Source organism: Mirounga angustirostris, unplaced genomic scaffold (genome assembly GCF_029215605.1).
Source record: "Mirounga angustirostris isolate CCGP_5_RB_7025 unplaced genomic scaffold, mMirAng1.0.hap1 SCAF_18, whole genome shotgun sequence".
Taxonomy (NCBI): domain Eukaryota; kingdom Metazoa; phylum Chordata; class Mammalia; order Carnivora; family Phocidae; genus Mirounga; species Mirounga angustirostris.
This window is the reverse complement of record NW_026991726.1, coordinates 1088156-1104449: the sequence shown is the minus strand read 5'-3', so window position 1 is coordinate 1104449 and position 16294 is coordinate 1088156. Positions and strand designations below refer to the sequence as shown.

General features: G+C 60.8%; 1 long non-coding RNA gene and 1 pseudogene across 1 annotated transcript; one reads left to right on the top strand and one right to left on the bottom strand.

Moving 5' to 3' along the window:
- The window catches only part of LOC135363089 (histo-blood group ABO system transferase 2-like), a 65952-nt pseudogene that overhangs the window by 11530 nt on the left and 38128 nt on the right, over positions 1-16294 (top strand).
- Positions 4115-9684, bottom strand: LOC135363105 (uncharacterized). The gene is made up of 3 exons (XR_010408809.1): positions 9595-9684; positions 5566-5747; positions 4115-4170 (listed from the first exon to the last, which is right to left on the bottom strand). It is a non-coding gene; the product is annotated as an uncharacterized LOC135363105 (long non-coding RNA).

Below are 16294 nucleotides of genomic sequence, written 5' to 3'. Positions count from 1 at the left end.
GTGGTTCCCGGGCATTCCCGCATCCTGCTCACACATCCCTGTGGAATCCCCTCCCCTCCGGGGTGGATGGCCTGTGTGACCGCGCTCTCAGGAAGAGAATGGGGCCAAATGCTGGGATGTCATTTCCAAGCTGATGGAGGAAATTCTGTGACTTCTTCTGCTTCCCTCTGTCGTGTGTTCATTCTCTGTCTCCTTCTCTGTTTCTGTCTCTGTCTCTGTGTCTCTCACAGGAGCAGGATCTGTGGATTCCAGGGGTGATGTGAGAAACCTCAGAATCCTCCCTTGTCCGTGTTTCCCTCTTCTGTCCCGGTGCTCCATTCCTTCCTAAGGCCTTGTCACCCGGACCAGAGCACTGAATCTGGACCCTCTTCCAAATGGAGACCCGGAGGCTGCAACAAGGAGGGTCTTGGCCTTGGTCCCCAGACTAGTGGTCAGTGCTCTGCCACGTTCTGCGTACCCAGGTCCTCAGCCCCCCAAGCCCCCAGTCTGTCCCCTGCTCCAAAGGACCTCGAGGGAGTACAAAGCATTTTCCCAGGACTGGGAGCACAGGGGGTCGGGGATGCAGATCCAAGGCCAACAGGCTCTCCCACAAGCCTGTGGGACCCTAGGACACTGCATCTCTACAGCCCAAGTGACAAAAGAGTAAGCTGAGGCCTTTGTGCTGGAGCCCCTCTGGACTTGGGGGTGGGTATCTCTTCCTGCTTCCAAGTGCCCAGGCTGGTGATGGACACCGGAACCCAGACCCTGTCCTCTCCCAGTGCCCTGGCAACCCCCCTGTGACCCTTGGGGACCCCTGACCCTCAGCCTGGCCTGTCTCCTCTCCCCATGTTATGGGTCAGGGTCCTTGCCAGGAGTCCTGATGCCCTGCCCCATAGCCCAGCTGTCTGCAACCTGTTTCTTCTTTCCCCCCTGTCACCCACCTCGCTCCCAGGGTTTCCTCCCCTTCTGACCCCCAGCTTGGCAGTCAGAGTGGTGGGTGTGTGTGGGGGCGTGGGTGTGCAGGTGCACGTGCCTCTACGTGCCTGGGGATGCCAAGGTCATGTCCCCACATGGGACGGGGAGGGTAACTCTTCCCGAGGATCTGAGGGGCTCTCACCCCCAAGGCAAACCTCATTGGAGGGTTGGGACTGGCCTAGGACTGGAGAGCAGCTCCTTGGACTCTGCACCCCTCAGTTGTCCTGGGCCAGTCCCTGCCTCTCTTGACCCAGGTTCGCAACTGTCCCTGAGGGTCGGACATGGAAAGGCTTGAACGTGGCTGCTCCTCCAGGGGGAGGTGGGGGACAGGTGCACCAGGCACGCAGGCCTCCCCACCGAGAGGGCCAGCCAGGTGTGTCATGGCCAGGTGTGCACAGACGACCTGCCCACAGCTCCTGGACCATGACCCAGCCCTGCGGCAGATGTGCACGAGACCCATGGCTCCGCACCTGACCGGTTCCCCGCGTTCCCTCACCACCTCGGAGACAAGGGCTCTTCTTCGTCCTAGGGCCCGTCATCCTTCGGACAATGAGAGCAGAGGGATCCGTATGTAGAGGAGGCCGGCAGGGCTTCCCACGGAACGTCGTGTGCCCATCTCTGCTTTGTCGTCTAGGCTGAGCGGCGGACCCCCACCCAGAAAGAGGCCCACGGGGCAGGGACATTTGTCTGCCCTGTTCCCTGAATTATGGAAAGTGTCTAGAAGGGGCTTCCTGTCCATGTGTGGAGTCGATGAAGCCCAGCCAGCACCTTTCAGATGTCTGAGTGGCTCTGGGGCCCCTCTGCCAGCCCCCAGGGATCCCTGCTCTGGCTCCACCCAGGATTGGAGCCCCAGATGGAATCTGAAACCTCCTCACAGCCAGGAATGCGGCTTTGCCCGGGACACAGGACACCGAGACTTGGGGCAGAGAGCTCCTTCACGGTGGAGAGGAACCGCCTCAGCCCCAGGCCACCCTCCCCATGGGCCGGCCACAGGGTCGGGGAGCGGTCCCAACAGGCCCGACGGCAACCCCGTGTGTGGGGCCTGGCCTCGTGGCACGCAGGGTCCCCAGGAGACACCTGCGGTTCGGAGAGGGGACGTGCCAGGCCCGAGACACACAGCCCTCAGGTGAGGGGGAGCCTCCGGGTGGGGCAGGGGGCCCTGCTCACCTTGGTGAGCAGCAGGTGTGGGAAGGGCTGGGGAGGTGTTCCTCTGGGAGGTGCTCCGGGAGAGGGGCCACAGGAGAGGGCCTGGCCCGGCTCCACCAGCTTCCTCAGGCTGTCAGCACGGACCGCCCACAGCCTCTGGCTCGCCCCCAGCGGCAGGGCCCACTCAGGTTCACGGTGGGGCTGATCTGTGGTAAAGGAGGGACAATTCACAGCACAGAAACTGCAAAACTATTCCTGTCCGTGTCCCGAAGTGCAACAGAATATCCAAATTGGTTCGGAGCTCCAAGCAGGCAAGTGGGCCAATGGATGGAACCCATGGACAGATGGATGGACAGACAGGTGAAGGCCAATGGGTGGAGAGAGAGGGACAAACAAAGTGAGAGATGATGACAGAAGAACAGACAGGCACTACTGAATGGATGGACGCAGAGACATAAAGGATGGGAATAGCAGAGAGATGAATGGACAGAGGCTAAAGAACAGACAGGAGACTAGAGATGAAGGACAGAGGGACAGCGTCAAAAGGAGCCAGGAAGAGACAAGCCAGGCTGCCTGCAGCCCTCCTTGGCCCGAAGCCGAGGTGCCGCATCAGCAGGTGGGGGCAGATAGCCTGTAAGTCCCCTGGCACGCTACACCCCTGCCCTGAAACCGCAGTCTCCTCTCTGGTAAAATCCAGAAAATCATCCCAGACACCCCTAGTGCCTGTGCAGGACTGAAGGAGCCCACATGCACTTGGACTTGGCCCCTTACCGGGGGCACCCTCTGTCTGGACACCTGGGACCTTCTCTCACTTTACAAGGCCGGGGGTGGGTGAGGAAAGGGCTACCGGAGGCAGGAGGAGTCATTCCAGGAGTGGAGGAACCTCCCTTGGGTTCGCTATAAGCTTCACTGACAAATTCATCCTGTAGCTTCCCAAGCAAAAGGCTCATAAAATGTCATCAATGTTCATAACGGTTCATAAAAATGATCAGTTGAGCAGGCAACTTCAAAATGAGGTAGAAATAAGTTTAAAGATGTTTTCACTGTAATTCGGCTCTAGGACCCAGATATTTTCAGAGACGTAAATAATAATACATATGGCACAGAACCAGGCTGGGAGTGGGGAGGACAGGCTCCCACCTTGGGGGCTGGCCCCTCAGCTTTGGCTGAGGAAGCTGGGCCTGTGCTGGGTGCCTACTGTCTCCTAGGCTGGGCCCTTCCTGTACCCTCCCTGGAAGCCCTGTGCTAGGACTTGACCCCACTGACCAGAAGCCACAGCCTGGGCTCCATCCACAGACTGACCATCCTTTGCTCATCTGGAATCTAGAACTTGGGTCTCCCCAGTGCCCTCCCAACTTCCTCATCAGGTCCCCTCATTTTTATCTCCTTGCTATGTCTTGGGTTCGCCGCCCCCTGCCTTCCATCATGCTTCCACAGCCTGAACCACTGCAGACTGGAGCAAACCTCCAACCTCCTGGGCAGGGCCTCCAGAAGGACCCCATCAAAACACACACTCTATCACCCCTCTGCCCAAGAACTTCGGGTGGCTCCTCACTGCCTGGAGCACCGTGTACTACAGGCTCAGCATCCAAAGTCCTTTAGCATTCAGTTGGACCAGACCTGCCAGCCCCCCGCAGCCCCACATCCCCTTCCCTTGTTCTTCCACATCTTTGCAGACATCCTCTTTCCCTAGTGAATGTCTCTACATCCTATGAGACCCCAGGCACACATCACCATCCTCATCTCTGGGTGGGTCTTTGGGAGGGTGGAGGGGGAGGTCGTGGCCTCATCTTTGGGCAGACTGACTCAAATGGTCAGTCCCATGTGGGAGGGTTAGGCTGCCCAGAACCCACCTGTGCTATTGTTAGGGCCTGGGCACAAACCGACCGACAGACCACAGACTAGGGAGGGGACGAAGGGAGGGAGGCTGGAAAGATTTAGAAGCAGACCCACGGGAAATGGAGCAACAAGGCTCCATCCTGCCCACGCACGATGTGTGGGGATAAGCCCAGACCCTACCTGCAGGACGTCTCTCGGAAGGAGATGTTCACGTCCCAGTGGGTGTGGACTCTGCAAGGAAAGAAGCGGAGGGTCAAAGTGGCCTCCAGGATCTGGTACCTGAACAGCAGGGTGTGTGTATGGCATAGCCCTCATCTTCCCCAGAGCGCTGGCCCCAAGGGAACTGGGTTGGCTCGGATTTGTCTCCAGTGCTATCTGGTACCAGCTCAACCAGCCAGTGGCTGCCACCAGGATAGGGCCGTGGGGTAGGAGCCGACTCCTGGTCTCACCAGACAAAGGAATTGGGAAGGACAGAAATGAGGCTGCCACACCTGTTCTTCTTGTTGCAGCGAACCCAGGAGAGCTGCCACATTGTGCTGAGGGCGGGGGTGGGGAGGGGAGCTGCAGCCTCTTCTGCGATCAGCCATGCAACTGAACCAAATTCCTAGTTGCTAGAGCTGCTCCAGCCAGGCTGGAACAGGTCAGGGAGCAAGCCCCATGGCCGCTGCCGGCACCGATGGTCCAGAGTCAGCCCAGGTGGGTGCAGCTTCCTGGGTCCCAGCTGCTACCAGTCTGCCTCCTGAAAGCAACCACCGCACTTGTAGGTAGGAGGGATGCCAAAACGAGAGGTCAAGTAAGGAAACAGCTCTGCCCTCTGCCTGTCCCCTCACTCATAGCCGTGTTCCCAGAAAGACCCTCAGGCTGAGGGATGGTGGTTGGAAGCCTGTGTGGGTGTGTCACCTTAGCAAGCGTGGGTAGGAGGGCTGGGAAGTGGGGGTGTTGGGGGTTTGGGAGGGTTATTTTAGGGCAGGAGATGTTGGAACACGTTGAAAGACTAGGTGGGAAGAGAAAAGGCCTAGAAACTCTGGGGGTGAGTAACATGTGCTGGATGGACAGACAAATGAATGGACCGACGACAGATAGATGGAGGCATGAAGAGGTGAGTGGACAGTGGGAGGTGTCTCTGCCAGGAGAGGAGATGGTGGGAAGTCAGGAAGAGTGGCCCCGAGCCGGGAAGGGACAGTGGGTAGCCAGGAAAGCTGCCTCCTGCCAAGGAGAATGAGCCTGAGAGTTTCAGGGACAGCTCCAGGAAGGGGGCTGCTCAGCTCCTTTCTCTCCGCCTGGCCGTGTTGGTATCAGGCCCTCCCTTGCTGGGTCTCCCTGACTGCCCTCCTCCGAGAGCCCCTGGCCCTTCCTAGAGCCTCCTTCCTTCCCCACATGGAACCTCGTCGACCCCCTCCCTCCAAGTGGGGGCAGTGTAGTTTCTCACTATGGTCTTGTGGCGTCAGGGGTTCAGGCTGTTCCAGCTTCGGCAGATACCAAGACATGACAAGCTCAACCTGGGCCCTGTCCCCAGGGCAAAGGGTCCTCGCCCTGGCCTGGCCTTCAGCTACCTGGAGACACCAGTCTTGATGTCCCGACCAGAGCCCGGGTGCCTCCCCCGAGCCTGGCCCCCAGTAAAAGTACCTTCTCCTCATGAGAGGGACATGTGGGGTGTCCCCCTGTTTCAAGCCTGGTTGCCGCCCACAGGCTGGGCCACTCCCATCGCTGTCACCATCACGGGACGAGAAGCTGGGGGTCAGCTCCTTCTTTAGGACCCGTGCAGTGGGCAGGGCAACTGTCCTCTTGTCTGCCAGCCGCCCCCGGTTCTGGGCAGGGAGGGAAGAGAGGAAGGTTAGGCTGAGCCAGGACCCTCAGGGTCCTGGGAGCTGTGCACTCCAGGCCCAAGCCTCAGGCAGGGTGCAGGTGACGGAAGCCCTCAGAGCAGCTGCTAAGATCAAATAGGCACCATCCCTGGCCCCGCTACAGGGCTTCTAGCCCACAGGACAGGCCCGAGGGTCCACATGGGTCCCAGTGGCTGGAGCTGAAGACAAGAGCAGAAAGATGAGGCCCGGGTCTGCTACCGGGGAGCGGGGTGCAGTGAAGGGCTGTAGGCCCTGGCCAGGCTCCTCGTGACACTGCCTCGTCCAGACTCTGCACTCTAGCCGGAGTGTGGGGGTGCCCACCTGGAGGCAGACCCCAGCTTTCTCGGCCCCAGGGAGCCCCAGGGACCACGTGTGCACAACACAGCATGTCTGCATTCTGCCACGTGTTCAACGTGCAGGTACCTCTGTGTGCTTGTGTCTGCTGGACCGTCCCACAAGCTCCTGCATGAACCCCCAGCCACCGCCAAGTCCTGTCTTCTATTCTGCTAGTGCCACGCAGGGTCCAGTTCAGTGTTGTTTGGAGCCTGAGTCTGGGGCCTGATCCTGCTGACCCCTTGCAAACTGCAGGCCCGGGGTTCACAGGTCACTTGATGGGGAGCCCTTACCAACCTAGACCCTGTGTCCCATGGGCCCCTAGTGAGCCTACCCTCTGGGTCAGAAACAGAGATTCCATTTCTTCCACAGCACCTCCTTCTCCCCTCCCTACACCCATGTTGTGAGGATGTGGAGCTCATGTGTGTGCTGTGTGCTGGGAGATCAGAGCAGGAAGGCATGTCCTGTGCACAGACATGGAGGGTACTCCACACCGAGCTTGTCCGTGCTCAGAGCACACTATACAAGGTCACTATACACCAAGGCTCCCTACAGTGTCCTTAGGTCCTGCTGCCCCAGTGGAAGAAGAAAAGTTACTGATTATTTTCGGGTGGGCAGGAACCCTTTTCTTATTTAATAAGGGGTTGCTGTTTCAGGGGGGTGGCAGGGACCTTGGGATTATCTAATTCTCTCTCATCTCTTCAGTCACCTGGGGACCCTCGGACATCCTCTTTCCTGTTGCAAGGACAATGCCATCATACCCCCGAGCTTGAGGAGGAAAGTGTGGAGGAGGGTCTCGCCTCACCCTGGACCCGTGTCATCCTGGACCTGAAGGACTGCTAAGCAGCCACCATCGTCCTGCCCTCCAGAATAAGGGACCATCCCTTCAGACCCAGCCCACCCCAGCTCCAGATTTGGTCAGTGGCCCCAACAGGGTCAGGGGGCCCTAGTCTTCTCCCCTTGCTTGGTCTGGGGACCACAACTGCCCCCCTCTCCAGGCCCCCCACCGCGAGCCACAGTCTCCCCCATACTTGCCCTTATGAATCCACTTGGGACACCCTCCGTATTCCTCTCTGCAACATACTCAGTGAGAGACCCTGGACAGCACTGGGGCCGGGTGGGAGTCTGAGGGTAGGCCTGAGAGATGAAATGGCCTGCTTTGTGGCCCCTTCTGAGATCCCGGCCTTGGCCCTGTGCTCTAACAGCAAGAGCAGAGAGTGGTTGAGCCGCAGGTGCGAGGGCCTGTCTGGTCCAGCTATTGGGCGCCAAGGGCAGTGTTTTCAACAACCGCTGGCCTGTCTGAAGTGTGCACTGCTGGGAAGTCCCACTCCGGTCTGCCCTTCTCTAGCCTGTGGCCCAAGCACCAGGACCTCCTCTCCTGTCTTTCTGCTTTAATTGAACTATTCTCTTAAGAAGAAAAGGAAATGCATTTCCCTCTGCTTCTCATCTGTAGGGCGAGGAGGAGGGGAAAATGAGGGCAGTAATACCGCCACTTGGGATGAGGCCAGACCAGCTATGCTGGCCTGCGGTGGCTCTTGGAGGTGCTCCTGTGGGAGGGGAGCTGAGGAAGAGGGACCAGGATGGGCAGCCCTGACCCCGACCAAGGACAGGGAGCATACTTTCCTCCTACGCACACCCAAGACCTCAGCCACTCACCCCTGCTCAGCAGCGCACAGATTTGAAAACTCTGTGACAAACCTCTGTTGCTAGTCAACGATTGGCGCCTCAGAACACAAGGAGGGGAACAGGAAAGCCATCTTGCATGTCTGCACGATCCCTGCACCAAATATGCACACCCACATTGTGCCCCTGGGGTATCTGTGGCTGTGAGGTGTGTATGTACCTTCAGGCCTGGCTGTGGGGGATGGAGGAAGACCATCTCTATGTGGCGAAAGCGGGGGCTGGAAAGACAAGGGGGTCTGTGTAGCTCCTTCCTAAGGGAAGGGTACAGGGATGGGCCTGGGAGCGACCAGGTTCAGGAGAGGCAGGCCCAGATCTGAGGCATCCCTCATGCAGGACAGGTACCCGGGAGCCCCAGACAGGTAGGCAGTTCGAGGTCGTGGCCTCATCCCTGCCAGACCTCCCCACCCCTCTCCAATCCAAGCAATGTCCCGGGGAAATTGATACTGGGCTCAGGCCACCTGAACCCCACACTCGTGTGAGAGACCTCTGGAAGGGTGGGCTAAGACAGGCTGGGACCATCCAAGCCGAACAGAAACCCCAGGCTAGCCTTGAGGGTGCCCAGAAGACTCTTCTCCAGTACCAGCTGCTTGAAAAGGTGCGTTAAGTGGAGCGGGAGCTCAGCTTCTTGCCCCAGGCAGGTACCGTAGTAGCAGGTAAGAGGTGGGCTGCCTGTGCGCACATACTCTGACCACGAGCTCATGGCAGACAGGTGTGTGGGGTAGGCACACAGGAGAGGCATGGCTGTATCCTCGTCCCCCTGTCCAACTTGTGTGTCTGATCTGGTGTCTGTATTCACAGGTGTGTTTGTGGCTTCCCCGCCTCCAGGGTCCATGAGGAAACCAAAACATCCCTTCCTCCTTCCTACTTCCAGTCCAAAGTAAAGAAGCTGAAGGTGGTGTCCTGGGTCCTCTCTCACCCCTTCCTGTGTGGGGGGCTGCAGACGCCAGCAATAACAGCACAATCCCAACCACCACCAGCAGCCAGGGCCCTAACCGGCTCTCCCCGAGCAGCTCAAAATTGGTTCCTCTCAAGATGCAATTTCTTCTTCAGATCAGTCCTCCAACTATGGCTGCCTGGAGGACATAGGATGTGGAAGACTGTGCTTCAGGGGCAGGCCCAGCACCCCGATCTCTGCTGCTCCCCTAGGCCAAAGAGGGCGTCAATACATGTCTACACTGGGTTGGGGGTCCCACATCAGCCTCCACCTCCAGATCTTGACACCAAAGGCCCACACTCCTCAGATTCTGCCCCCAACTGGGTTGTATCCTCAGACTCTCCTGGACATCCAGGGCCTTGCCCAGCAGGGTTCTAGCTTTTGGCATCCCAGAGACACATGTTACTCACCTCCAAGCTGTGACCACCCCAGAATGTACATCCAGGCCAGCCAACAGTGTCACATCCCAGAACAAGTGTTACCTTAGGACCAGCCCCTCTCCCAAGCCAGGCCAGCTGACACAGTGACACCCCCACCCCCACCCCAGACCTGTGACAGGGCAGGGTCCCAGGCCCCAGGTGGATGGCACTGTCCAGGGAGGAGACCTTTACAGCCTAGGCTGTCCCCAAGACCTGAGAAGCAGCAGCTCCAAGATAGGGAATGGTCAGGTCCTGCATCCAAAGAGCGGAGGGCTGCCCCAGGATTCCCACCCAAAGCAAAGTCTCCCCTATTTGCCCCTGCGGGGGCTCACTCCTGCACACTGGCAGGGTTGAGGTTAGGACTCTGCATCCTAGAAAACAGGCACACGCTCCACAGGGGAGAAGGAAGACCCAAAGCCCCAACTTTTCTCCCACATCTCACCACCGGGGAGGATATTCGACAGCCCGGACAGTCGCAGATCGGAGGGTGCACCTGCAGAATCCCCTTGGACATAAGCGTCTTCAGACTTTTCCTGTGAGGAGAGCCGAGGCAGGACCGGTGAGAGAGCAGGGCTGGGGCACAGGTAGAGCCGGCACGCACGGGTGCGCTTTCGGGGCGCAGTAAGCTGCAAGGCCGGTTCCCCCTCCTGGCACGTGTAGGAACATCCAACTTCTGAACCCGCTCCCTGGCCCTGCCGCCCACCACACCCTCGCGGACGCCGCGGGGATCTGCGGGGCTCAGAAACTCAAGATCCCGGCAAGCGACGTCCCCTGACCAAGGGCGGCCTCCTCCCCGCCCCCTGCGTCCCTCCTCCCGCTCTCTACCCTCTCTCCAAGCCGGTCCGGGGGAACTGGGAACAGGGTTCACGAAGGTAGAGCCTGCGCGCAGGTGAGGACCAGGGCTGTGTCTGAGCCCTCAGCGGGAGGAGGGCGGCCACAGCAGAGCCGGGAGCCTCAAAGCCCAGCGCGACGGGGTCCCCAACTTTCTAAGATCCCCCACCCCCGCCCCTGTCGCTCGCTGCGCTTCCCCCCGTTTGCCTGCTCCGGCGCCCTCGCCACGCGCCCTCGGAGCCAGACTCCTGAATGCTCTGAGCAGGCTGCTCCCAGCCCCGCCGCCGGTCCAGCTCCGCGCGCGCCCCCGCCCCGACGCGCGCCCCCGCGGCCCCCACCTGCCTACGACACCCCTACACCTTCCCTTGCCTTCCAGCAACTCGCACCCGCACCCCGGCCGCCCGTGGGCCCCTCTACTCCCGCTGGAACCTGGTGGCTCCCCGACCCGGGAGGGAAGTGGGGTCCCGCCCAGCCGGCCTCCCGCCGTCTCCCGAGTTCCCCTAAACTTCCCCTGGGCCACACAGCCCAGGAATCCCGCAAAGACCTTCCGAGTGGGAGGAGGGGCCGGCTCGTGTGCAGCCGGGAGCCCAGAGCACCGCGGCTCAAGCTGAGGTGGCGGTGGAGGCCGAGGGCGCTCTGCTCGGGTCCACCAAGGCGACCGTGCTGGGGGCGGTGGGGGGGGGGAGTGTCCCCGCGGCAGCCCCAGAGTCGCAGCGCCCTCTCCGGGCGGAGATGGAGTCTCCCAGGTGGCAGAATGGGGGGGTCCGGACCCAGGGGTCCTCGGGGAGCAGAGGGGAGGGACCGTAGCGGCCTGCGCCCCCACCGCGGCCGCACCTTTGTGGCGGATGCTGCGCCTCCAGTCCTTGGCCGTCTCTCGGCCGCTGACGAACTGGAACTCGTTGGGTGTGAGCCACTCGCCGCGGTGGCGGATGGACGGACCCTTGCTGCCTTGGCTGATCAGTTCACCCCTACCCCCACCCAGTTTGCGCACGGAGAGCAGCGCGCGATTGGCGCCGCGCTCCACCTCGATGCCCAGCTCGCCGTTGTCCAGCAGCGGCTGGAAATCGGGGCCGCGGCCGCAGTGGCTGAGACGCGTTCGGGGGCCAGAGGGCCCCGGGGCAGGTGGAGGTGCGGGGCGGCCTCGTGCAGGCTCAGGTAGGCGCGCGGGGAGCGGAGTGGTGGAGCCCACAGCGCCTCGTAGCCAGCGGTCGCGGCGGGTAGCGAGGCGGCCGGGGGCAGGGTGGCCACGGCCGGCAGCGGTGTCGGGTAGCCTGGGAGCGGCGGCAGTGGCAGTGTGGCCAGGGTCGGATGGAAGGTGGCCAGAGCCAGGGCCAGGTCTTCGCGGCCTGGGAGCTCCTTCTTGACCGCTGGCGTGACGGGCCTGTGGCCTTGTAGCCTGGCTCTCCGCCGCCGGCGCCACTTGCTCGGGCCTGGGCTGGCGTTGGGTCTCGAGGGCGGGGGGCCCGGGAGTCTCCCGGCGGCGCGCCCGCCCTACCCGCTACTGCGCCCCGGCACCTGCGGCCGTGCCGCCCGCCGGGCCACCACGGGCCGCTTCTCGGCCGGCTGCCGGGGCCTTGGCTGCCCGAGACATGGTGCTGCGGGAGCTCCTCTCGATCCCCTATCGACCTGCCGAGCGCCGCAGCCCCGGGGCCCCAGGGCTCCACAGGACCCTGGGCCACCTGCGCCCGCGCCCCCTGGGGCGGCCCCGCTCGCTGGTCCGCCCGCAGGGCCCAGCCGGGCAGTGGAGTCCAGAAGTCTCTGGCCCTGCGCCCCGCCCCGCCCGGGGGTCCCAGGCCCCAGCCCCACCTCGCCGCCCCGGCGCCCCGGCTGCGCACCCGCGTACACTGGGGCGCGCCCGCCCGGCAGGGACTTGGGAGACTCCCGCCGCCACCGCCGCCGCCGCCACAACTTGGCCCATTTAAATGGCCCGGGCTCGGCGGGCGGGCGGGCGCGGGCTCCAGCAGGGGGTGCGTGACGGCCGACTGGGCTCACACGGCTGGCGGCGGGGGCGGTGGGACAGGGCTGCGCCCCTGCCCTATTTCCAAGTGCGCGAGGGTGTGCGAAGGAGCGTACGCTAGCGAGAAGCTGCGCGCACCGACCGCGCCATCATTGAGGGAGTCATGGGGCGCAGCTGGGAGCCCCGGACTACACTTGGGGAGTGGGCGGGCCCAGGACCGAGAGTGGGCTCCTGGCGCAGGAGGGACCTGTGATTAGGAGCGGCCCGCTGGCCTGGCGGTTCTGGGTAGGAGTGTTTTCACAGCGGCGGTGGGTGGTGGGCATCAGTGTCGGGCGTGGGTGGTCTCCTCTGCATCTGCAGGTTGTGTGGCTGTGGGTTTGTGGTGTGTGGCCTCTGCAAATGTGTTGGGGAGGTTTCATGTTCTGTGAACAACAGGACAACGATGCTGTCAATTACCGCCGCCTTACTACTCTGCACTTTACATGCCTTAGTTCACTTGATCGTCTCAATATGAGTTTTCCTCATTATTCTCATTTTATAGATGAGGAGGGTGAGACACAGAGAGGTCAAGTAACTCTCCTGATGTCATACAGCTGTTTTAAATCCAGGCTCTCTGACTCCAGGACAAACAATATCTGAGCCATGCTGTGGGGCAGGAAGGTGGGCTAGACGCAGTCTGGTTGAGGGATGGAAGATGTGGGGAGGATGAGGGGCCGATGAGTGCGAGATTGCACACTTGAGCACATTTCTGTTCCCTAGTATGAGCCAGTCTGGGGAAGAGGAACCCTCTACACTCATGTCCACTTTGGTGCCTTGAGGAAGCAGGTCAGCCTTGGCCCAGTCCTGGCATGAGGGTGGCTTGTCCCTTGGTGTTCAACTCCCATCTCCCTGCAGGCCAGCAGCCCAGCATGCCGGCCTTGCAGTAGAAGCATTAGGAAGAGAAACAGAAACCTACTAATAGCTGATGAGACAGGTTTGTCTTTCTCTGATGTGTTATTCTGAACAAGCTAGAAAGTAGCCTCAGATCCCATCCCAGCGCCTAGACCCCCACTGAGATGCATTTGGCATGGCATTTTTGTGGGCATCTCTCTGACCAGGCTCTGGGGGGTTGAGCTGGACCACAGGCGTGCTTGCATGAGCACCTTGTGCAAGGGAGTGATGGAAGTGAGGGAGCACCCCACCCTCACCCACCTCCTCCCAGGCACCTGCACCAGCTGGGCATGAGCCTGACCCCTGGCTCCTGCTCTGCTCTCCCTTGCTGATGCACACTGCCAAGATCATCTGCAACTGAGGCACCAGCCAGCCCCAAGACTGACTTGGGGAGCAAGGTCTGGGCTGAGACCAGGAACGTGTCTGGGAACCTATGCACCCAAACCTCTGTATCCCCCTTCTGCTCTACTCTTTGTACATCTGCCTGCTGGGATTTAAGGGGCCAGGTGTGAATGTGGGTGTGAAAGTGAGTGGTCCTCTATGGTGTGCCACCCTCAGCCCGGTTGCCCTCCGTGCAAACTGGACACCTGCACATGCCTGACCCTAGGTGCACACTCACCTTCTGTGGTCCGCGTCTTCCTCTCAGGGGTGCTGCCTCCATGTCTAATGGATGCAGGAGGCTGTTCCTGCCCAAGAGCCAAGGCCCACAGAGGAGCCATCATGCTACGCTGTGGTCATGGCACAGTGTGGAGAGGTTATCAGGGCTCAGCGTGAGGCCAACTGTCTGGCTACAGCCCTGACACTGCTTTCAAGAGATGGTCCCCTCCACTCAGGTCTTCTCATGTTTGCCTGCACCTATTCACTGACCCTTAGGCCTCCTAACCCCTGACCTGTAAACTGAGGTTTGGGGAGGGAAGGCTAGTGAAGTTTATCTCTAGATCTGAGAAGGTACCACGTAGCCTGTGGAGGGGGCCTCCCTTCCCTACTGCAGGACCACCCTTGACTCACCCCTGACTTCTTTCATCCTGAACAGGCCCACAGTGGTGAAGGAGGGGCAAAGAAGGCCCCAACTCTGGCTTTCGGAAGTGGAACCCAGCTGGCAAGGTAAGGGGCCTAAACTAACCTAGCTCACCCAGCCTAACCTCCATGCTACTAGATGGTTCCACCTCTCTCTGGAGGATCAAGGGGCTTCCTAAAATGACCATGACTGGGTTCAAAGCTCCCTGCAGGACCCCTTCTCCTCCAAGGGCCACACCCTGACTTTCAGGAGACCCCCTTCTAGGGCTTTGGCTGATCAGTTCACCCCTACCCCCACCCCTACCTGTTTCCCCCTCTTCATGGGAAGTAGACCTCTCTGCCCACAGGATCAGAGCCACTTTCCCACAGGGATCAGGCATCCTTACTCCTGGGCATTCTACCCCTGCCACAAGGATCTGCTCACTTTCTTCCTCCTGTTCACCTGTGTCCTGGTTTGGCACCTGCTCTGCGCTTTTGACTGGAGCCAGAGGTCAGAAGGACAGAATTTTGGCTCTAGAACCTCCCCCCGCCTGGAGTTCAGGCCTGGCGGCACCTTCCTTGGGAAACGTCGGTGGGAGTGGCTGCCCAAACCCCTCCTCCGGCCCTCAGAGGCCCCGCCCCTGCCTTCCTCGCAGCCATGGCGGCACCCTCATTGCTCGCGGTCCCCCCGCTGGGGGCCCTCTGCCGCTGGGCCGAGGCAGGAGCCCCCGCCATGGCCGCCGCCACCAGGGAGGGGGAGGGGGTCATAAATAACCCGCGGGGCAGCGCGGCCCCGGCGGTGCAGACAGCGACCCAAGACGTCCCCGGGGAGCGCGCGGGGGCGGCCCGCAGACCCTGCTGCCCCCAACCCGGGCTCAGCCAGCCTTGACCGCCTCTTCTGGAGCTCTCCGACCCAGTCCACGACTGGCGCTCCTGCCAGTAGCCTCCCTCCCATCCTGGAGGGCCTGCCTACCCCCATCTCCAGACTGTGCCCCTTAGAGCCCCTTTTCATCCATTCCTTCACCAGTCATTTATTGAGCACCAGATGTGCAGCCCCAGGGAGAGGGATCCAGAGGTGAGGCTGGGAGATGCAGAGGAAAGCAGTGTGTCTCTGGATCTCAGGTGCATCCTTGGGCCTGCTCCCTCAGCCTGGTCTTCCTGAGCTCATCCAGGGTGACTGTCAGGGTGGGAGAGCAGGCCCACACATGCCAGGCACGGGAAGGCATGCAGGGACAGCCCACACAGGTGTGAGCCCAGCTGACACGTCTCTGAGGAAGTACATCCTTGTGTACACATCCGTGTCCTCAGGCAAGCACCCGAAGCCCGCAACAGATACGTACGACAGGGTACATTCTCAAAAGCGCATGCGCAGGACAGGGGCTTGCACGGATGCTGACATCTTGACCACACACGTGCACGGACAGTGTATGTGTTCACTTACAGCACAGCCAGAGGAAGGACACCAAGACCTGTGCAAAAACATCCGTAGACACACAGGCCTGCACCATGGGCTCCATTTGGATACAGCTGTCATATCTAAGACAGCATGGCTGCGGCAAGGGTCTGGTTTAGGAAGGGTTAACCTGTGAGGTCAAAGGTCAGTGGTGAGTCAGCTGGGGCTCCCCCAGACTCCCTGCAAGAGTGGCCAGAGCTTCCCTCCGGGAGGAATGTGTCTGTTTCCAGCTGCAGGTCAGACACAGGAGGGGCTGCCCTGCGCGGACATGCCTTACCTTTGGCCAGTCCCGAGCTGGCGGCAGGCCATGCCGTCTCCGTCTCAGGAGTAGAGATGTTTCCGAGCCCAGTTTGTTCACTGACCTTAACATATGCCATTTAAAGGAGAAAGAGATAGGACCTAGGTTCAACCTTACGTTCTCCCGTGGGTGTGCAGACTTGGGGCACCCACAGGGCACACGCTGCCGGAGAGCACTGGTTGCACGATACTCACCTGCTGTGTTACACAGAAGTTGGGACACACACACACTTTCTCAGACACAAATGAGCTCAACACACAGGGTGCGCTGGGTACACTGATGTCGTACAGAGGAAGTTGCTGGTCTGGCAACATGGGTCGGAGTCTGGCTACCACTGGCTCTGCTTGCTTGGCCCCTCTTGAGGAGGGACGAAGACACCCACTTGCTGGCATCACTGGGGACAGAGAGCAGCACCTGCCCCAGAGCAGCCTGCCGGGGGCTGTGGACCCTTCTTGGCCAGGGTTATGCTGAGGTAGGCTGACACAGGTGGTAAGGACGGCAGACTCTGCAGGGGCCTGAGATTTGGGTCCTCCTGGCTAGCCACTGAAGGACCCAGTCTTCTCTGCCCTTCTTTGGACCTTAGTTTCTCCATCTGAAAAATGAGATAGGGGCTCAAAATCTGTGGGTTCCCTTTGGCTCAGAGGAGAGCAGTCAGGGTAAGATGTGGCTACATGTGC